The following is a 24,418-nucleotide window of genomic DNA, read 5'->3' on the forward strand; positions in this document are numbered from 1 at the left end:
AATTCTTCAGCATCAACCACGACACAGGAACAAAGATTTTTAAAAGTTGCAGTGTCTTCAGCAAATCATAGTTCTACAGCAGGATAAAATATCCTCCAGCTCACTCAAAGACAAATTTGACCTCAAGGTGCAACAGAACCTCTTTGAAACAATCTTTCTACTCCTAAGCAATCTGAAGTGTCAGCCTCTATAAGTGAATCTGCAAAATCCCCTTTGAAAAGAAAAAAAAAAGGGGGGAGGGAAAAAGAAAACCATCACCTTAGAGCACAGTCAATTCCATATCGGATAATAATGGTTCAGAAATGGTTCAGAAAACAGTTCAACGGATGTTGAGATTACCCTAACACTTCTCAGCTTTTCCTTTATGCAGCAAAAGGGTGGGAAATGGGACATGGAGAAAGTCCCATGCTCTCAGCCAGCTATCTTCTGTCTTCTGTATCTTTTCCATTACAAAGATCCTGCTCATGTCTGAAAATATCTTCTCAATAATTTCATCACGTGTTATCGTGGCGCATTCCCAGAAATTCTGCGCACTTCCAAATGTCTGTGACTTCAAAATCAGCTGTGACTAAATAATTTAGATTAATATACACTAATTTCAGAGGTACGAAATCCAAATATTAGCTTTTATGGGACTTAAAAAGTTTCATTATGTGCCCATAAGTTCCCCTCATTTGTATTTTTTCCCGGACAAGATTGAAAGGATTTGAAACACTAGTCAGTGGCTCCATACCAAAAATTAAAAACCAAACAAATAAAAAACAGAAGCACTTATTCTAATAATGTGTAATAACAGAGTACAGAATCTGCATTTTAATTCATGATTTGGTTGTTAACAGACTCCCTGAGCCTATGCAATAATTCAAAGAGGACACTCATTGTAAGGCCCACAGTTAAGTGCACAACAGCTGCAAAATGCTACACTAGAATGAGCCCTTGGCAGGTTTGCCACTGGGTGCGAAAGCAGAAGAAAGACCTGAACATGTTAAAAAGCATCAAATAAAGTGTATGGAATAATCAGTAGGAAAAACAAAACAAAACAAAACAACCTCCATACCACAGTCTGAGTAAAACAGATGAACCAGGAAGGTGATTCTTTTGGGACAGTCTGTTACAGAAGTGGGATGTACGAAAGAATTTTCCATAGTGTGGAATTGTGAATTTACATGTGTTAATTGCTTTGGTTACCGAAGGATGAAACTTGAATAGCAACAATTAATTATCATAAAACCAAATTACATAGAGCTATTGGTAGGATGCAACAAAAAGGGTCTATTCATACATGTTAAGTACAAAGACCTCTCAGACCTCAGCCTCTTGCTTCAGCAGGCCCCTGACATGAAGGAAGCACTGATAGCAATGAAGTAACACTTTTGCCAAACGATTTTCCAGTCAAATTCGGGGAGCTGTTAACACAAATCACCAAGCAATCGGGCAGTATTAGAAACAAAATTATTAGACAATGCAGAAACTCAGTCCCTCAAGGCAGTTCACTGCTGGTTGAATGATGGCAGACTACCTTTTCCATGAAAGCACACTGATTTTCAGTTTTAATATTAAAAGAGTTTGCAATCCATTAAAATATAATTAAGTACGTGCTAAAATAACCTTACCTTTTTTTGATCTTCTAGTTTGTGACTTACTGGATTCCTTCCATGTTTGCTCATCTCTGAAGATAAATCCATCACATTCACTCCTTGCCCTCAAAACAAAATTGGTTCAGCAATGCAGCAAACTAATCCAAAAAAACAGGGGCTATGAATGCACAGGCAGGGTGTTTTTTCCATCACACATCATCTCTGGACATCAATGATTTGTAGAAATGCCAAAGAAATCCATTGAACGAGCTGAGGAAAACTTCACAGTTCACTCTTGGGACTTTCCAAATCACCATAGCGTTTTAAAAATCTGATGCTTGAGAAGATAAATATTCTTCCACTACTATCCACAGCTGCTATCTGTGACTTTCTTCACAGGTTTCCATTTTATGTAAGGTTACATTCTGACTGTGAACCTGTTGAGGGTTTTAAAATAAAAAAAAAAAAGTATAAGGTTAATTTGCAATTTGCTATCACTTTTGTAGATGCCTGTCCTTCCCAGGTATGAGGGTTTGGGGTTTTTTTTTTGCTGTTGTTTGCTTTTTTGAAAAAAATAATACTGTTTTCTGATTTAATAACTGGTAGGCTGAATTTAAATATGATCCCATTTGACCCCCTCCACCCTCCACATTACAGATGGCATACAGAATATTCACTGTGAAGAGAGTGAATTTCAATTATGGACAAAAGAAAAGTTCAAAGAAAGAGAAAAGCAAACACTATTTGACTACAGACAGTACTGATGAAAATTTTACACCATTGTAATCTGACGTTTACTTAGTTCCTTCAGAAAGCAGTAAAGCAATATCCAGTACAAAACTGACAGAGTCAAACATGGAACATCTGCAGTCAAAATATGAAGTCCAAGCCCATATGAAAGCTTTAAAAATAAAAATAAAAAATAAAAAATAAAAAAGTAGGACAAAAACTCCTCCCTCAATTTCTCTTGAAGTCTGCAATGAAGGGGGAGGGTGAAGGGAGGAAGTCACTACAAACAAGAAATGGCTGCCAGAAAGTTCTATTAGTAACAGTAGTGAATAGTGAAAGCACTGAAGTACCTTTTCTGTCATTTTCAAATTGTAAAATAATAGAGTATTCATGCCTTCAGTGCATTTGAAAGCCAACTGTTGAACTCAACTAAATGAGTAGATGAGGTCCACTCAGAAATTAACTTGAATGCCATTTCAATTCATTTTGAATGGCATAAAGCTCACAATATGCCCTCACTATCGCATGCAGAATAAGAAATGTGTAGACAGGGGATTGAATAATACACACTAGGTCATGTAATCTATCTACAATAAAAAGTCATGGAAAAGGTGATTTTCTCTTAACAAAGTAAATAAACCTAAAACTCAGTGCAGTCATTGCTGGTATTACTACCAGCTTAAACTGCCTTTTAATTGGACCTAAGTTGCAAGTGTTACTCCACTGTAATTGATTTATACTCAGGGCAAAAACTGTAAACTCGATGGCTGGACTTTGCTTCCAGAGAAAGAAATCCATATTTGGGAACCTATGATTTCTTCCCCCCAAGGAGCCTAAATAAGAAGTTGACGACCAAGTCTGACAGAGTTTCTAGGAAGATCTGAACCAATCTTCTGTATTTGCAATAGAAGTTATATAATCACAGAATGGTTTGCGTTGGAAGGGACGTTTAAGATCACCCCCCTGCTATAGGCAGGGACACCTTCCTCTAGACCAGGTGCTGAAATCAAGGCACAGGGAGAGCGCAGCACTCTAGGACAGAACAAGGGAACTGACCACTCACAGGCATAGCCCCCCATTCCCACCCCCCGTGTAGTTTTGGAGACACACAAAATCCCCACATCCATTAATATCAATATGCAGGAATATGAAACACAAAGCACCACTGCAGCCACCAATATGTGGATTTATAACTGCAACAGTTCCAAAGCTCAGATAAGTCAAAGCCAAGCTGTTAAAAATGAGCATTTCTCTGGTTCACTGCATGGCCAGACTTCAATTATATTACTCCCCATGCCTGGCAATTATGCTATACTAGGCAATTAAGCTATTCTGTGGAACTGTATAGTGTTTTCAAGCCAAAGTTGGATAGAATGCAAATAACTTTGTTTGGACTGCCCTCATTACTTTTAACATGCAAAGCACAGGATGGCAATTCTTCCTTATTCCATTCAGCATATTGTTCAGTGGTCTACCCTCTTTTCAAAATAAACAGCTATAATTAAATGCTCTTGGCTAGCAAGTTTGGTTGTTCTGTTTTTGTTTTTGTTTTTGTTACATTGGCACAAAATTTATTATTTATCATTTTACATTAATACTTAACACAGTTACGGAATAAAATATCCAGAGTCCTAGAAACCCTACAGATCACAAGCTAGATAGAAAAGATCACAAGTCATCTACAAATACAGAAGACAAGAAGAATAAGAGTTTTCTAGTAATGCTATTCCCTTGACAGACACGTAACAGTCATTCAGTGAGAACCTCTAATCATTTGCAAATATTCTTAATAAAATAATCTGGCAGAATAAGCATGTAGCACTGCAAACAGAGGCCTAAAGTGAGGGAGTGAACTGTCTGAGTGAGGCACAGGCCTGGACTCATTAAAAAGCACAATAAGGGAAGTATTTAAAAGCGTTTCTGACTGTGGGTCACTGAATTACTCCTCTTAGAAACATGCTATGTGAGGAACTCAGACTGATTAAGCTTCTGGTTTAGATACATCCATTACATGCTTTAATTCAGTTAGATACAATTTAGATGAAACATGCCTGGAAAAACTTGTTTTACTTCACAATGAGCCGTACGTTATTCACAGATTACTGGGGAAATCCCTAGATAATTTTCCAAGCTATAGCCTGAGCTGTTCCTTCCATATTCTTATTATCAACACAGGCAGCTCTTGAAAATTTTAAATCGGTTGGGTCTTCAGGTGTATTAAAAACCCCTGACTTCCTGAGGTGAGTTCTGATGGCTAGGTAGCAAATCACACACCACAAAACAGTTTTGTTGTAGTCATTATTGGCATGGATAGATACTGAAGCCACCAGAGATTATTCCCTTTCCATGATATTACTGTAATCCCTACATGGACATTTTCAAATTTTGCTATGCCATTAAATTTACATTGCAGTGATCTTGAGCGAGGTCCAGGTAAGAAATTGTGACCATATTTCATGTTTTTTTTCTATTTTCCTTGTTTGTGTATAGAATACGCTTACAGAGCTGCACACTGAGCATTATCAACTGCACTGATCAGGATTTATCCTTAAGAGCATTTGATAGCTATGTTTTTATTAAATCATTTCTACATATATTGATATAGAAATTATTATAATTATTGTCTGGGTATGCTAATAGAAAGGGCCATGGACATTTTAGAGGGAAGCCATGTCCATTTTCTCTGTTAACAACTTGTTATCAAATATCTTACATGCAGCTATTAATGTTGCTGGTCCTCAATGAACATGCTGTGTAGTGGTTTGCTTTTGCTTTTTGAGGTTGGATTATTTTTTTTTTTCCATTTTTCTTGTTCCTTTCCAATCAGAAAATGAACTGAGGTCTTGATGAGCAGCACAGCTATTTAGAGAAGCACAGGGATTGTGTTAGGAGTGGGGAGTCTTCAGGTTAGGCAGTAGACACAGATGAACACCCATTATGGAAATCCTAAGCGAAGTTTATGTGAGCATGCAGTTTGCAAGTTGAGGGAGGCTCCAGCAAAGAGAGGTGTATCCACTCATCATACTCAGGATCTTTCACTTAAATGCAAAAGTCAGAGGCTGGGATAGAGCAGAAATCAAACATTTTACCTGTCAGTATCTTTCAAATACGACAGTAGCTAATTCAGGTGCAAGGGCAAATATCAGCTTTAAATCTCAGTACAGAGCTAGAGGGAATGCAAGATACATGCCGGGCACAGTTTCTGCCCATCACCACTGCCATGCTTGGCAGCTTGGCAGAAAGGCTGGGAGCACACAAGTCAGAGCATTATGATTCTGTGACTCTCATGAGATGAGCACAATCTCATGCAGGAAGTCCTCTGCACCAGTGTCCTCTAGCCTGTTCTTTAAGGTTATGGTACAAAATTATGCAAAGATCTGTAAAAGTCTGCGCTTCAGACATGCAGTTCAGGTACACCAGAGATGCAACTTCCATCTTTGACGTGCTTCTATCTAGGCAACACAGCATCTAAATATGGCCCTATTAATAGCAGTAGCTTCACAGCAGCCTCAAAGAACTTACCTCTGATAATGAAAGCACCTTAATGTTCCTGTTGGGCTTTTCCCAAAGGGACAAAGCATTTAGGAAGTCTGCGTGAGTCTAAATGCAAGTACAGAGATCAGGCACACAAAGAGTTATCAGGAGACAACCATTATGTTAATTCTCGGAGAATCGGAGAGCAACGCCAAAGAACCCTGCATTTAGCCAGCATTCAGAATGAAAAGCCAGACTCTGTTCTCTGTAAACATGAATGATAAAAGTGCCATGGAAAGGCTTGTCTGCACCAGATAAAAGCCGTCTAGGAAGGCAGCTGGTGAGCCAAAAAAATATCTCTAAGCAGTGAGGCCTGCCTACAAATTTATTTTTTTCTGATACAAAATTACTTCTGGTTCCAACAGCAGTAAAACAGGTCCAAATATACTGATTCACAGCAGTACAAAAAGCCATAGTGTATGCAGCCCTTACCAATCAATGCAATCCTGTTCACTCAGATGAAAAGGAACCACATAAGGACAAGTCCAGAGATGATACTTAACTTCCTCTGTTAAATGTATGTGAGAGTGACATATTTTTTTTTTTTGGTAAGCAGCATCATTCTATCCTCTGTGTTTCTTCATAAGACACAACTCTCTTCAACACCAAATGCAACAGCAGTGCCACTGCATTATCAGCAAATACAAAATAATAATTGCTTGCATTGTTCCTGGCTCTAAACAATTCAAGATAAACTATGTAGTTCTCACATTTCTCCATGCTAAACAGATTTTTTAAAAATGAAGAATTAGAAGAGGAATCTCATAGTTACATTCCTGCAATGCTGTTCTGCAAAGAAGGAAGCTCATTACTTCTACTTCAGAATGACTACATGAGTTAACACTGGTTCAGATAGTGATTCGGCTAGTACAGTTAAATAATCAATAAATGAATAAATAAATAGAGAATATCCTTTAGCAATATCTGGAGACATTACAGATTCCAATATTCTCAAAAACATTTGCTATAAATTATACTTGTCTTATTTTTCCTTATTTTTGCATGCAACAGTTGCAGACTCATTCCAGATTGGAGTTGACTTGGATTTGATAACAGTTTTGTAACAATAGTCAAATTAGTTTATTTTGGATTGCTCAAATCCTTTTTATCTTTCATAGCAAACTCCATCAAACAGCATTAAGGCTATGCAGACAAGTTAGAGCTGCTGTTATGTATGAATTTTCAGATTTGGAATCAGTATCAGACAGGAATGTCTTACCCTTCCATCAACCAATTCTTCGTCCACTGATCATCAGAGAGAAAGAAACACAAGGCATATTTTTGAGATTTTGCTCCAGTTTTTATGATCTCCTACAGATTTCACCTGAGATGACAATTCTGTTATATGTGCAGCACTCTGCCAGGACACGAGTGAGCATCCGACCTGAATAAAATTTGGTTATCCTATCAAGCACTGTCCTGATGCTAAAGTAACCATTTTCTGTGATATATAAAACATCTATGCTCCAGTGCGCATCTTACAGCACTTCTGTAGAGGTGCTGCACTAGCCAAATTCCAACTGGAACAGTTATTTCAGTTACTTATGTATACTGTCTATTTTCAGTGGGATATTTATGCATTTCTGTCCACATTTGTTTTGAATGCTTCTCTGTATCATTAAAATAAAAAATGTCTCCTCACATAAAAAGGGTGGTTTAACTTCTGCATAATATCTGTGAGTTAGCAGGAATAAGGAATATTCATCAGCCTTCTGTGATGTCATGATCAGCTGCATAGGTGAGAGGAGACCGGTGACGTAGCTTGACTTTAGCAAGGCCTCTGACACTGTCTTCTGTAACATCTTCATAGTTAAAACTAGGAAGTGTGGGACAGATGAGGGTGCAGTGAGGTGGCTGACTGGCAGAGCTCAGAGGGTTCTGATCAGAGACATGGAGTCTAATTGAAGCCCTGTAACTAGGGGAGCTTCACAGAAGTTGGTACTGGGTCCAGTTTTGTTTAACATCTTCATAAATGACCTCGATAAAGGAATAGAATGCACCCTCAGCAAGTTTGCTGATTATTCAAAGCTGGAAAGAGTAGCTGACACACCAGAAGTCTGTGCTGCCATTCATGAGACCTGGACAGACTGAAGAGGTGGGCAGAGAGGAACCTTAGGAAGTTCAACAGGGGCAACTGTAGAGTCCTGCACCTGGGGGGAAATAATTGCATGCCATCAGCACAGATTAGAGGCTGATCTGCTAGAAAAGAGCTAGGTATTCTGGTGCAACAACAGGTTGGCCACGAGCCAGCAGTGTGCTCTTGTGGCCAAGAAGACCAATGGTAACCTGGAGTACATTAAATAGAGCCTGGCCAGAAAGTCTATTAAGGTGTTCCTCTTTCTCTACTCTGCTCTGGTGAAGACACATCTGGGGTTCTGTGCTCAGCTCTGGGCTCCACAGTTCAAGTAAGACAGGCATTCTAGAGAGTCCAGCAGAGGACTACAGAGATGATTAGATGCCTGGAGCATCTCTTTTATGAGGAAAAGCTGAGAGAGCTGAGACAGTTCAGCCTGAAAAGATCTGGGGGAAGGGAGGTATGTCATCAATGCTTATAAATATCTCATAGGTGAGAGTCAAGTGGAAGAGACCAGGCACTTTTCAAAAGTTCCAGCAACAAAATAAGAGGCAATGGGCACAAACTGGAATATGTGCTCCATATGAACATGAGGAAAAACTTTCTTACTATAAGAGTGACAGAGCACTGGCACAAGTTGCCCAGAGAGGCTGTGGAGTCTCCTTCTCTGTAGATAATTCAAAACTCGCCTGGATGTTTTTTTTGTGTAACCCTACTGCAGGGAACCTGCTCTAGGAGGGGATTGGATTACATGACCTCCAGACATCCCTTCTAACCCCAACAATTCTGTGATATTTGTATTATTAATTATAACTCCACAGGTACCACAAAAGAGCTTCCTTGAAAAAGAAAGAACCTACCAGCAGTCTAATTGGGAAATAAGAAAAGACAGCAGTGAGTCGGAAATAGAAGACAGGAAGCATACTCTAGGCATATTGTGGAAAGTAAGCAAGAAAATGCAATTTAATCCAAAATTACAAATAATTGCATGCTTATACGTATTTCCCCACAGAAAGAGAATGTTTCAGCTCATGAAATAGAAAAATTTGAGATTCATGAGAAAGAGAAAGGCTAATAGAAAATAGTAGGACCAGCATACCTTTGAAATTTCGTTTCTTAGGGAGCGATTACACCTTCCCTTCTGTTGCTTTTAGATTTTGATTTGCATGCTGAAAAAAGATGCAGAAGATGTGTGCATGATCAGTGGCCATTCTCCTGGGACTTCTAGTCATCTCTAATTATGTTGCTAAGACACCAGAAATCCCAAGCAAATTACTAAATATTTATTTTTGCCCACTTTACAAAATTTGCAGGAAGAAAAAGGCAGTATGCTTTGGGAAATACCTAGATGGCAGGTTTATAGAGATTAACACATCTGGCATTTCTTGATACTTCACATTCTTCAAAATTTTGCTACCACTCCATGAATGGCAATATTGTCCAACAGGAAGCGTGTTCTCTCTGATTCTTAGGTCACAAGTAAAAGAAACAGGAGAAAGATTTACATATATTCAAGTTCTGAGCAATTTATATACTCACACACAGCAATACCCTACTGAAAGTTCTCCAGCTACATGCAAAGGTTTACTTCCCCACCTTACTGAAAATGAGAATACATGCTTCCAAATTTGATAAACCTAAATCCTTAAATCTTAATATTACTATTAAGCCACACAACCTCTCTTGGCCTACCATGACTTGCTAAATAACTTCACCGGATCAAAGCTATCTGCTTCTTCAGAACATCTTTAACTTTATGCCTGTTGCAAGTGATAGAGCAAAAAAGCACACCTATCTTTGTAGAGCATGCCTCTAATAATTTCACGGGTACTTCAAAAGTGGATAATTTGTTTGTTCAATATTTGTTTAGTAGCAGCCTTTCCTTGGGAACTTGATGCTTACCCCCAAGAATATAAATATAGGTGCTGACTAAAGATTGTAAGCCATGCTCCACTAAGCCTGTATTTCAGTATTCCAGACATGGCCAAACTAGTCTCACAATCAATTGGTCTGATTCAAACAAATATGTGACTGAAACAACAAACAGCTCCTAGAAGTGGCAGAAGAGAAAGACAGCTGAGCAGGGGAGAGAGATGTTGGGGGCGAGGGGGAGGCACAGGGAAGGAGGGATGCAAAAGGAAATATAAATATATATACTTATAGAAAGATATTCAAGTTATTATACATATAAAGCTGCAGTAGCTGGTGTATGTTAATTATAAAGTAAAAAGATGACCCCTAATAGCAGAATTTTATTTATCTTCAAAAATCATAGAACCACAACCTCCTTTTAATCCAATCTGGAAGAGATTGTTTGGTTTCCCCTGGTACCTCCCTCAAGACCTCACTTTTCCCCTGGTGCTGTCTGCCAGAGGCCCTGGGTGAGGACATTCTCCAGAGCTGCAGTTACAGCACATTTTTACATCCTAGGTTCATACCTAGCTTCATCTAGGTAAGTCAGCTTCCTGATCTCCCAGTACAGAATAGAATTTGACAGTCTATATTCCAATGCTTTATTCTGACATTACTTTAAATTCCCAAGTGACAAGCTCAAGGTGTTCTTCACAGGAGAATATTAAACAGTCCAATAAATCTGAATGCTCTAGGAAGTTTCTTAAAAGCTAGGCATATAGAGGTATGCTTTACATTTACATGAATTTCACATTCTTCAGGCATCCTGTATGACTCTTCACAAATACAGGCAATTAATCAATATGTAAAAATACATGGAGTGTCTTCTCACAGTTTTAGACTACATCCATGTTCAAGTTTCTTCTGTTAAACATGAATATATAAACAAATTGAGAACACCAAATACACAACTGCACTTCAGTATGTCAGAGCACTTTGTCAAATGTATCTGAGCACCTGAAAAGGTAGAAGTCCATACAAAGGTTACTTTAAAAGGGATTTAACTGAAGGTAACATGGGACCAGGAACACAGGAGTATACACACATTCCAAGGCTTCTCTGAAAATCTAGAACTACAAAGAATCTAAGATAATGCATAAGAAATAATCCCTTTTTTTTTTTTCTTTTTTTAAATAACTGCCTGTCATGTGATTACCACCAACTACATGTTAGGTGTTTGTTGCTATCAAAAGGATGCATAGAACAAAGCACACCTCCACCCCCAAATATCCGAAAATAAGTCTCAAGAGAGTAAGGTAGTCAAAGTACGAGTCGTGTTCTGCTTATAAACAGGAAAAAGAAAGTACTCAGAGTCTGCAAGACCATTTTGGGTGGGATTCATTTGAACACACACAGGTCCTGTCACTCAGTGCTGTCTCTGTAGTTTGAGGGAACAAACAGGCATTTTGAGAACGTAATTCCTCACACTCAAAATAGCTCAGATGAATTGGTACCAAAACATTCCTATCTCTTAGTACTGACTGCAGAAATATCTTTAAGGACTGATGTTTGAAGTCAGGTGAGTGGAATCTCTTGCATGAGATTACACTTTCTAAATGACAGAAGACATGAAGTTTATAAATTCAAACTAAGCACAAGGTTAGAAAGTTGTACAAAAGGAAGACAAAAAAAAAAAGCCTAAACCCAATAATACACCCAACGAAGTCCCACCAAATAATTCCAAATGAGTAATCTATCAGCTCTTTGTAACTCTTAACTGCAAGTGGAGAGCAGGGTCTCTGACTGCAGGAACATCTGATCCCTACTGATTTGTCACAGGTGAGGATTTTAGTTGCTCCAGCAAGTTGCTCCTACTCGGGGGAACTACAAAACTGCTCCTTTCACAGCAAAATTGCCTATAGCAATCCTTTCACCAAGTTTTATCACCCATCTTCTTTAAGAGCTGACTTTTGACACAGAAAACAGTCTCTCAAGAATCTCAAAAGAATGCGATTCCTTTTTTCCTATAGAAAGCAAAAACTCTTACATACTCCTATCCTGCCGTTTTTGTTTTTGGTTCACATATTGTATGATACTACAATTAATGATGATTTTTGAAAAGGTGAAAAATAAAAATAAAAAATAGGGCTTTCACTGTTTTCTTTAGGCTTTTGGGATTACTTTTGAGCTGTTTTGCCTCTTAACAAGCAGAGCAATTTTTGACGGCTTTTTTCTGGTCACCTTAGGTTTTCCTATCTCTGTAAAATGGCACTGAGAAGATCTTTTCTTTCGTGCCACACACAAGTTACCTGTCCTGAAAAGCAGCATTAACTGCATCAATCCCATGAATTCAGTTGTGCAGACACCATTCCTAAGGCAGATCTAGCTACAAGCTGTCCCCTAAGACATATCCTGTTAGAATGTTCTGAGATTCATTGCCACACAATGAGATTACAGAAGCTTAAAGAACTGTTTGTAATGTTATTATATCCCTTGTAATATCTTCTGCTGTTTACTATATACATTATGCTGCCTTTGTACTCCCTTTTCTTTCCAATTTCTAAGCACTTTTTAACATTCTGCTAGCGTGTAAAACTACAGATTTTGTTCAGAGCCTGAAAGTAGAGCTGTAACACTGAATTGCCACTGGTTGTTCATCCATCTTCATCCAACTTCACTACAGGATGGATTATTTATAAAGTATTACTTTCCGTTATTCTTGTCCCCAAAAAGGATACAGCCAGACTTGAAAAATATGCTTGGTGTTTTTTTTTTCTTAAAAGCTAAAAGTACTGTGAAAAGAACATTGTTTCCTGCCTTGCTAGTGCAACTATTTCTATTTTCACGCAGGATTGTTTTTGGCTGAAATTCACCCTGTTGAAAAGGAGTATTGAAGACCTCCATGACAATAATGATAAGTTTAGCTGGCCCATAAAGCCAAGACAACACAAGTCTGATTAAGATCTGGACATCACTTTAGATTCAAAGAATACATTTATACAGTCTATAGCCTGGCAACTCCAGCATCTCCATTGGCTTTGGTAATTTTCAGCACTCTAGGAATAACGCTTTAATATTTCCTTAAAAGTATAACAGCCTTTCTCTGAATCATAGAAGATTCATATTGCCAAATTACTACAGTTTAGCCCTAAGCCTAAGAAACATTACAAAATATAAGCACTAAAATGTGCAGAGCCGCAGATAGTACCTTAGCCTCTCCTCGAGGCTGAACTGTGAGAACAATACCAATAAATTTCCTTTCACTTTTAGCACCACAATGGCTACATACATAACACTGATCTCAAACTCACCCAGTCTGAAAGCTCAAAATGCCAGTAGATATATTTCTCTCTTTTGTGCAAACACTTCCTAGCTCTTTGAAAAATGCCAGAAAATTAGCTTTGCATGTATGGAACATGCCATAATTAAATAAAAAAGGGAAACATGTAATTAACAATGCAAATAATTTATATTTTCTCTGTTGAGACAGCTGACATAAAATTTGCCCTCCCAATTATTAAAACGTGACTTATGTCACAAACATGCTCCTGAATGAGACCACAAATGTACACTGCTGCATCAATGAATTTACATCTAAATATTGTCAGTCTCTCAGAGATGACTAGCAATCATCAGAGATGACATGTATCATTCAAAAGATAAACAAATGTGAGCACCAGAGATTGCACTGACAAAAGAAGGACAATTTCTTCACATGATCAAACAACCATTCAGAGTCTAATAAGGGCTGTGAACAGTGTTAAGCTGGATAATATCTGCATGTCTTCTGTAGAATAGTCTGAATTTGCTATTAGCAACACTGTTAATCACAAAGCACGTGTGAAATAGCCCAAAAAGAGATTAGCAGCTGGGCTGAGTATGTATTTTAAGAAAATCTGGTTTCTGAAATTATAAACACATGTTTAATTAATTTGTTCACCAGCTGCTCAGAGTGGCAAAAAAAGATTGAAACAATCCTGTAAAATGTACTGCAAAATTTATTAAAGAAACATTAACTACCTAAAGAACTTTCTGCAATTAATTGCATTACACAATTATCTACAAACACAGAAGTCCCCCCCACTAAAAACATACCCAATTCTTTTATTTTTCTACAGCCAGGAATACCTAAGAACAAATAAGTAATGCCAAAAATATTATTTCATTTAAAAATATAGCCAATATACTCACAATATTATCATGTACAACAATGCTCCACAGTTTTTCAGACGAACTCATAAATCAGATGACTACTATAATATAGCATGCACTGAGATAAAGTATCTTAATGTTTAAATTTACTTCAATTGCTTTTGCATCACTAAAACCAACTTTCTTTTAATTATTAAGATCAATCAGGCTAAACAATGTCAACCAAAATATTGTCACATTTATTATCATATAATACTAATAACACTTTGAAATACTGCCACAATATTAATGTATTCTTTAAAACAGACCACTGCATCCAAAATTCAACAAAGTTATACCTAAAGCAGCAAAATATGAACGATGCCTCATTTTATAAAGGCTTATACATACCAGATAACGCAGTAAAAATGCTTAATTTGTTTCATCTTTCACTGTGAGATTCTGCACGAAAATGCTATGCTATTACTACTTACATATTTCTGCATTCTTGCCAATTGTGGATTTAAAATATATATATATATCACAGAGGTGGAGGTTAGAAGAAAAGGCTCAGAAAACAATGCCTCTACCCTACCCAAGGAGTGGATCACATTGCACTGATTGAAATTTAATGGTTCTTCAGGAAGCATAATGAACAACCTTATCTCAGGAGACCTCTGTTCTCTACACACATCAAGAGTGGTGACAGCTCATCCTTCCCAGAAACCAATACCAGGAAGAAAGTGAGCTGCCTGAGAGCGTTAAACCCACGGCAGTGTTAGATGCCTGCTGTCATCAGGGACAAGTATTACCATGCAGCCTACCAAGCTTGCTCAGATACTGCAATTCACGCGCAGAAACCTCTCTCCTATTTCCTAGCAATACAAATCAAGAGCATCTCTGTTTAATTCAAGCGTGTTTGCCTTCACGAGCCTGGCAGCCCTCTGCCTAATTCCCCATACTGCTGTATGGAGAGCCAAGTCTGGCCTTTTCTCAGCAGGTGGTGGGGAGCTGCCAAGGCAGCCCCCTGCAGTGGAGGGGAATGTAAGGCATCATCCTGCCAGATGAGGATGGCCATCAGCTTGCTGCAAGAATATTTAGCACACACAGCCCCCAGTAGGTGGGTCTCTAATTTTGAACCCTCGAGTATGAAAATAAAAAGCATGAGGGAAAGCTATTAAATATTTGGGGTTACAGAAGGATTTAAATGAGTTTTCTCCAAAATAAGAGCAGAAAGTAAGATAGCCTAACACAGTAGCTATGCATTCACACACACAACATGGTATTTTGCACAGGTATCATCATAAAAATTCATGACTTGGTCGGTTAACATAACTGAAGCAAGCAAAAGGCTATGTGCCTCATAAAAGCTTAAGAAACAGGTAAGCAAGCTCAAAAGCAGTAAGACACACTCCACTAGGCTGTAAACAAATATTCACACACACGCACACAAAAAAAAACAAAAACAAACAAACAAACAAAAAAAAAACCAGCCTCCAACAGCTCAGCTATATATTTCTGTGAAGCTCAGCACCAGGAATCAGTTCAAACTACAGTCCAGTATTTACAGTCAGGAGAAACTGATTTTTATTGCTGGAAGATCAGCATTAATTTGCTCAAGGCTTAGCTATACTGCATAAGATGCTATTAACTCTACAGTGTAGATGCTATTAACTCTATTCCAGTGTAGTGCTGGACACTCGAGCGAACATCAATACCTGAGCTGCTGCTTTTACTTTACCTAATACACCAACCAAACATCACCGACAACAATATCAGGCTTTCTCCTTGTAAGCCACAGAAGTAACTAGTACTCACAAGTTTAAACTAAAAAAATAATAATAATAAAAAATCAGGTTAATAGCAATTTTTAAAAAAATAGATTAAACTGGTAGGGCTTTGGTCTATTGGTCACCTCTGTAATATGAACACACTTGTTTATTCCTAACATGCTTATTCTTTTATAAGAGTGAAGGGAAAAGGTGTCATACCTAATTCTTTTCCACCATTTCTTTTCCTCCTTCCTCCTTTATGAAATGAGTTGGAATGAATAAAAATAGCCCATTTTTATGGCTGCCTTACAATGATAGCAGCAACAAGCAAAGCTTATATTTGTAGTCTGTCACAGATGTTAGTGGCATAACAAAGTCAAAATGGAAGGACACATTATAATGTATGATCCAAAATTGTTTCCATTATGTAGTGACATTTCTTTACATAATATTTTCAAGAACAAAACAAAAACAGTGTTTTTAGAAGCAAACTACTTTCTGTTCCAGATTTTGTAATCAGGCTAAGAACCATCTTAGCAGCCATTTGTGCTTAGGGGAACACGATTTTATTTTGTTTTTTAATCTCCACATGGAGGGTTGAAAGAATTTCTGATGGTGACCATCAAGTTCCCATTTCATCACCTTCATTAGTGGGCTCTTTCTTTCCTTTAACAAATGCCTTGTCCAGCTCAACAGCAATTTTTAAAAAGATCACCATGTTCGTCCTTAGTACAAATAAAAAATGAAATGGAGAAAGATAGTCGCCATCCTGTTCACAGCAGGCAACCACCTGCATCAAAAGGCTTCCATAGCAGAAGCAGGTATGCGCCAGCAGCCTTAGCAGAGCCAAGAGGCAAGCTTCAAGCTGGAGGCCATCCATCTAGGACAGGGCAGAAGCACTGACAGGATGACTTGCTACTGCCCACGGTGCATATGTTCTGTGGGGAACAGATCAGACAGTGCTGTCAATCTGGCACCTCAGATGAGTCCTAATTTCTCTTGCACAAACATTTAAAAACAGCTTGCTATTTTCACAATACCTTTTCCCCATACATTCTATTTCTACAGTGCTTTTCACCAGGCAATTTTCAAGAGGCTAATATTAATTAACACTCAAAAGACTCCTAAGAAGCATTTCAGGAACAGAAACAATCATTTCACCCACACTTCTATCCTCTGTGGCACAACGTGACAGCTTCTTAAAGAGCAAAATATAGCGATAAATTGCCTAAAGCTGGTTAGAGTAAATTGTCTTAAACTTCGATTTTCAAAGCCTTATCCATGGCCCCCGATGGGCTTCTTTGATTCTAGTTTTCCTACTGAATCCAACGCTGCTTTTTCAAAGAGAAGAAAATCTGTTTTATGAACCCCTACAATGTGCACACTTTTCACGCTTCTGTTCCATCTCTGTGCCTTTTCTTCGTAATGTAGAATAAGATTGTGCTGAAAATTTCTGAAAGAATCCAAGATAAAACAACCCCTGACACGCAGGCTGTAAATAATACTAAAAAGCTGGTTTGCGTTTAAAAGCCTCAACATACCAGTAATGATAACTAATTTACAGTTTTTTGCTGTCCAGACATTTTTCTTATTCATCTGTGATTTTAGTTACACCATGTCAATTTATGTAAATGGTAAGCACTGCAGACATTAGCACATGCACCAGAAAGCGCACTGGAAGAGCAACAGAAAAAGATTTTTCTAAGCAGTCAAAAAATACCATTAGAGAACATCTAGTATGGAGATTGCATAGATGAATTACCAATAATGAACGAAATAGCTAATGCTAATAACCAAGCTTAACTGGTAAAATAGCCAATTAAAATGCCATCTCTAATTAAAATGACAATTACAGCAAAGGGATATTAAGATACACGTCAGTGTGTAATTATTCTTTTACACTATTTCCTTTCTTCCAGTATCCTCCGACAGCAAGACTTTTACCAGAATTAGAACCAGGCTCTCATTGTCTTACCTTTAAAAATTTGACATTCAAACTATTCCAAAAGGCAGATACAAAAGGTAAAATACAGCAGAAAAAGGAATTAAGCAGATTCAGATTCTAAGAAAGAAAAGTATCTCATGAACATAAAAGAAATGAAAGAGCAAATACGCTGTCCTGAGGCAAGCTTTGTAGGGCAGCTCATAAGAATTGCAGATCCTCCTCTCTCTGCCCTCCCAGCAGCCTGCCTTTGGAAGGAAGTCTTCCTCTAATTTCAAAGCCTATGTAATGAGGAGCCAATAAAACATTATAATCTGCTAATGTCTATTACCACTGATTCACAGGACTTCCTCTCCCTTCAATTAATCCACATAACATAGATCACATGGTTTACCAAATGACGCATGAGGACAGGGGATTACACCACAACTGATATAAGATAATAATACACGTAGTAGAAATAGCAGAATAAGACTTGCAGCAGCCCCTGTAATTGGTGCTAAGACACTGTAATGACAGATCTATAAGCACAAGGTCAGTGGAAAACATCTCAGTTTCCAGATAACAAGGACAGTTTTCTGGCCTGATCAAGAGTTCATAATTACAAGTTTTTTCTTTCCTGTTGTTGTCAGTGAACTCTTGGTTGAAAGAATGTCATTGTCATCATAGCACTGCTACCTTCAATCACACAATAATAAATCCATGCATATAAACTAGCCCACCAGTCTCATATGCCACCTTCCTCTTCTTTCCTCAAAATGAAAATTTAGCAAAAACAAACGTAACATTTCACTGCATAATATTTTCAAGAACAAAACAATCAAAGCAGTGTCAGTGTTGTCATAAGCAAACCAGATTCTGTGCCAGCTTTTATTCCAGTAATACAACTGCGTTCCAGACTGCGGGGAATTAGTAACAGAGACTTCACCACACTTCATCAAAACCTGCAGACTATTGCTAACAATACTGCAGATTGCTTATTACGCCTTCTTCCATACTGTTTACTGGCATTTCACCTGCCCTTTGACAATGAAAGACGCAAAATGAACACATGCTCGTGGGGTTTATGTTCTACTAAGAGTTCTGCTAAAGTTCAGCCACAGGGACAAAATTCCTGCAATGTACTTCTGCAGTCCAGCCAGGACATCAAGTATCAGGCAGGTTTTATACTGTAATATTTGTTGGAGGAAAAAAAATGGAAATTAGAAAGATGCCTGCAAGTTTTAACTGAAGTCTCAGAAAATTCTTTTCTAATTGCTCATAAATTAACTAATGTATATGTTGTTTTGATAACTCTTTAATAGTTGGTTCCACAACTGAAAAGCAAACTCAACTATTTTATCTTTGCAGTTGACTTTGTTTAGCAGATGACTCCTGAGCACCAAAAGAGCTGACTTAATCTGTCTCTAGATCTGCTCAGTAGTGCTATTGTACTTAACAATCTGTGTTTTGTGGAGTCACACTAAACATTCAGAAATTAGCTTAAAATATCCCAACCGTGTTGGCCTGTTTGCAGTACTGAAAATGGTCCTTTCAAAACTGTGTTCACTTCAAAACAGATGCTCAAAAGTTCTGGCATCTGTAGATTATAGGCTAAATCTTTCAGCCAATCCAGCACAAACAGAGGAAAAGGGGTAAAAATCACATTTACGTTCATTGCATTGGCTACAGCAGAGCCTTACAGCAAATTAAAACAGCCCAGAAGATTTTTCAACTTACACTCAGCTCCTTCCAAACCAAGAGGCCCACTTATCAGGTAAAAAAGTAAACTACAGTCTAGTCAGAAGTCTCAATCTGTTAAAACTTCTCTTCAAAATTCTGCCCTGTCTGGAGATGGGATGGAGCTACAAGACTTTAGAAATGCCTCGGGGTTCCCTTATCTCTGGGATGCAGAGTGGGCTTGCAAGTAATTGCATACTGTGATACAAATACTCTGTGTCCAAAATACACATCACCAGTCAAAGTTTCTTAGCATTTTGTTTCTTTGGATGACAAAATGCAATGACTAACTTCATGGTGACTAAACTACATATTTGCAACTAAGACCATACAAGTCATTGCCAATTACTGCATATGAAAGAACAAACCATCCCTCTCCGCTACCAAAAAAAGCCAACAGTAGCATTACTGCAAGTATACTGGAGTATTTTTACTAGTCTATAATGAAAATAGGCAGGTTGTCTGAGATCAGAAATGTATGTAAGATTGATGGAAGTGCACCAAAGCAGGCTGAAACTGCTAAGTAAAACTTCAGTACATCAGAAGCCTCCCAAGAGAAGAAAGCAAACAAGCTATACCAACAGAAATAAAAGATCAAGAACAGAGATGTTTAGTAATAGGCACTGTGAAAAAAAAAAAAGAAAAAAAAGGAAAAATTAGTTTCAGTAGAATGCGTCCAACCAAAAGCCATAGCTCTTGTCTACCAGACATCCCTTCTTCGACAGTCTTTAAAAGTATCCTCTTAACTTAGCTGTTTTTGGTTTCTTCTAAATCAACAGATGGATAATTTGCTGAGGCATTATACAATTCTAAATAGCAGAAGACCACTGATTCTGGGTAATAAATTAGCTTTAAAGTACTTAATTTGTACATCAACAACCAGTAAACTTGCATTATTAAATATAGACTCTACACATTATATTGAGTAAGACTATAATACTAGTATCCTAGTTTTCTGAATTACTAAATTTCTGCTATGAAGAGAGCAGAGGAATCAGAACTGGCAAAAGAGTAAACACTGAAACAAAGTTAAAAGAAACAAATTGGGAAAAAAAAAATTAAAAAGTAAATACAGCTTCTAACAGTGAAATAATGAGCAAACCAAAGCATATGAAATGAAGAGAACTAAAGATCACTGAAGACTTGGATTTTTGAACTAGAGTCTTCTAGTACTCATTCAGCATCCCATACTACATATGAATTGTACACGTGCGTTTAATATGCTTTGTTTCATTTTCAGTCTCAAATGTTCTTTCCTCAGAAAAGATGAGAAAATACACCACTTTGATGACTTGACAGTCATGTTTACTGCTGCACAGAGAAATTATTCAATTTTGGGTTCATGAATTGCAAACTATCCCTGGGAATGAAGCTTTTTCCTATTCTTTGCTCTGTAGCTTGGTCATGCTCTACACTTCTGCATCATTTTATCACTACAATTCCACTCAGCTGTACAGAACAGATTACTTTTCCAGCTCCTCCTTCTGACTCTGGCACCCTCCTGCATACTCTCATATCCTTTTATCCCACTGAACTATTTTATTTGCATCACACTTGCAAAGTATCTATCAACACATTCTTAGGGGCTTGTTAGTATGCAATGAGGCATCATATTATTAATCTCTGTCATCACATACGTGAGGATATAATAGGACATCAGTCAAGAGACTTTAAAGAGAAGAAAAATACTGAAGCCTTCACCTAGTTTGAGCTACTGCTTGAACATTTTATACTAATTTCCTACAAGCCTGTACTGTGTACTGTGTTACCACTATGTTAGCACAGGAGTGATTGCTTTAAACACACACATTTCTTTTCACACCAACACGCTGATGCCACCACTACCAGATCACTTGCATTCAATTTGCATACCAAAGTACATGGTGCAACCATCATGTCAAAAAGCCCATGCTGAAGACCTAAACTACAGCATATTTGCGCTTTTCCTCTTTGGAGTCTTCTAATGTTATAAATGACTCTTCTCAAAGTATTTTTAGGATTAGACATTACCACAAACCACGCTTGCTCTAGCAGCCTGCCTAATCAACACCTCAGAGATTCCAAGGTCTAGATGAATCTGACAAAACCATCCTGGCAAACTTAATTTTATTACAAACATTATTGTTACAGGGGGAAGAAAAGCAGCCATTTTCAGAAAACAGTAAACCGAGCCAAGCTACATCTCTTCAGGCAGCAAAGATAGAAGCACAACAGAATACCCAACACAACTCTGCACGTCCCAGACTCCTCTACTTCTCTCTCCTATCAGGACAACCAAGGGCAGCTCCTCACAGCCAACACCAGTGCACCATAATGAACAAAACTTCAGCTGAGGATGTGGTCAATCTACTTTTTTGATACAGAAGCAAGCTCAAGGCAGGAATAAAAAGGGCTCTTCTCTCTGGGTTCTTGCCTCTAGCAAACTCAAAATCCAGCTACCAAAAAGTTGCTTTTTCTAAAGAAAAGAATTCAGCATTTTGTTTGCATGTTGTAAGTTCAGCGCTATGTTCCCCTGAGTCAGAAATAGAACCATTAATAGTATTTCTCTGTCATCCTCTTTGCAATATCACGCTCTTGGGAAATTAATTAAAAGCCTACGCTATTCTACACTGAGACTTGCTGAATTTCAATCTGAATAGTTCACGCCCTCCTCCTCCCCCACCTCTTCCTCTAGGAAAGGATAATAAAATTAAAGAAAATTATTTTCAAAAACAAAATTTTGAAGACAGGTGTGATGCAGCATCCTAGACATTCATGGTTTAGAGAACATCATAGCAGAGCAGTTTACTTTACTGCAAGCAGTGAATAATAAAGTCTAACAGACTCATGCTCCTATCAGAAGCTCCTCAAGTAGAAATGACAAAGAAAATGAAGAAGATGACTGTCTTGTATTGGCTTGGATGGTCAGAAAATTACTCCTAGCAATGAAGTCATGTGTTGCCAGGGTAGAGCTGTGCCTTCTCATAATGTGTATTCACATAATAGACAAAGAGTAATTTTTCAAAGGCAGCCTCTGACAGCTTTCTAGGGAATCAAGTAACACACACTCATACATGACAAAGTTGTTAATAATGGCATCATACTATCAACTGACAAAGAGGTTATTCATTTGCTGTCCATTATGTGCTGGCTGGATGAATCTTGATAACTCTAAAGGAGAAGAATATCTGTTTATTTTCTTACAAGACAATAATCATTCACTGCACAACTAATCAGAATTTTAAAACAAAGTATAATACTGAGCTGTTCCTTGAATTTCAGATAACCATGAAGCTGCATTTATGTACTCTGAGTGGGTTTTTATTCTAGGGCAAACAATGCATTTGCATGTGATCTGTACTGGAGAAAAACAAAACAAAACAAAAAACAAAACAAAACAAAAAAACACACACACACAAAAAAGAATGAAAATTCAAGAAAGAAAAATCCAAAAATTAAAAAAAAAATTCCCAAGAGAAATTAGTTTGTTTACAAGTGCATCTTGACAGATCTTCATGTTTGTTAACAATGTTATTACTTGTGGCTACTACTGCATTTGCTATGCTACCATATGCGTCAACTGCAAGCTAAAACTTGAAAACACGCTTTTTTGACATTTTATTTCCGCATAATTACACTTACATACTAAAGACTTGCTTCCTAGGCTTTTTTAAACAGATAATATACTCAACAATTACTGTCAGAGGTTACTGTTTTATCTTAAAACAAACAAACAAAAAAACCCTACATTCACATAACTATTTCTAGAAAAGATAAAATGCAATTGGTGCTTTAGGAGGACTGCTTTTATTGAACACATGGGATATGAGGCATGAAAATTAACAGCAGGCCCAGCAGTCAGATGAAAATAAGGGCATAAGCAAGTTTTCATATTCTTCTGCATTGCCATCCGCATATACGATATCTATAGGGCTCCACCACACGGCGCTTGCTATTAAACATTCAGATCTCACATGCACTGTATGCACCTGAAGGGCTAAGATCACAAAAATTAAATATGCAATGAAAAATAGCAGGAGGTACTGGGAAAACATGGCCTTTTTTTATTATTATTATTTTTTTTAATAATTTTGCTTAAACATGAAAATATTACCTTTAAAAAATAATAACAACATTATAGGAAAGTGGCTTGCTTTTATTTAAGAGTTTTGGAAGCATCAGCAAAAGATGCTCCCGGGACCAAGTAGTTCCAACAAAATCGACAGACCCATAACCAGTGCGAATGTCCATAAATGAGAACAGATCTCAAGTAGGTTAAATTAGCATTTACTAATGTACAGATATACAGCAGTTAAGTGAAAAGACACCATATTTCTCCTTACCGCTTATCATGGAAACCAAGTAGCAGCTCATAACTGAAATGTCATTACATTAACTTCTTTATCAGATAATATAGCATTTAATTGTCAGTTAATTTTTATGAGGTTCCAGGCAAGATTTGGTGTATTTCTGTTAGATTACTTATGAAAATCTACCTTGCATACATGCAATTTAAAAAAATCTTAAAAAAAAAAAATATATAATTTAAAGGCCGCACAGATTTATGAAGACAAGCTTCCAAAGCTGTGAACTGCTTCCAAAGTAATGGCACACAAAAAAATAAAATAGAAGAAAACGTGACATCAGTTTAGCAAACACTCCAAAATGCACACAACTGACAACTATAAACAGTAAGCAACTTCCAAATATTTGCATTTAGAATGTAACAGATACCAAAATTCATTAGTAAGAATTACAATTAAAACCTGTCAAATTTCTGATAAATGCATTGTTACTGATGAACACAACATAGAGGAACTTTGCCAACTGGCAGCCTGGGCAGTTCTGTAAGAATTTGCTAACATGGAAATGGTTACAAATGAGAAATAGCAGCAATTGAAAAACAAAGATCTTTAAGTGGTCCCTATTAGAATGCTACAAATCTATTATGTAAAATACCTACAACTGAACATTAAATAAATATATATGAATTACAATCTTCAACACAACATACATGATAAAGCTAGGATATAAATGAAAGTAATAAATGAAGCCTCCGTTCAACAAGAAGAGTATTAAGAAATAAAATACAAAAGGAAGCAAACATGTT

This window comes from Tetrao urogallus (genome assembly GCF_951394365.1).
Source record: "Tetrao urogallus genome assembly, chromosome: 1".
NCBI lineage: Eukaryota > Metazoa > Chordata > Aves > Galliformes > Phasianidae > Tetrao > Tetrao urogallus.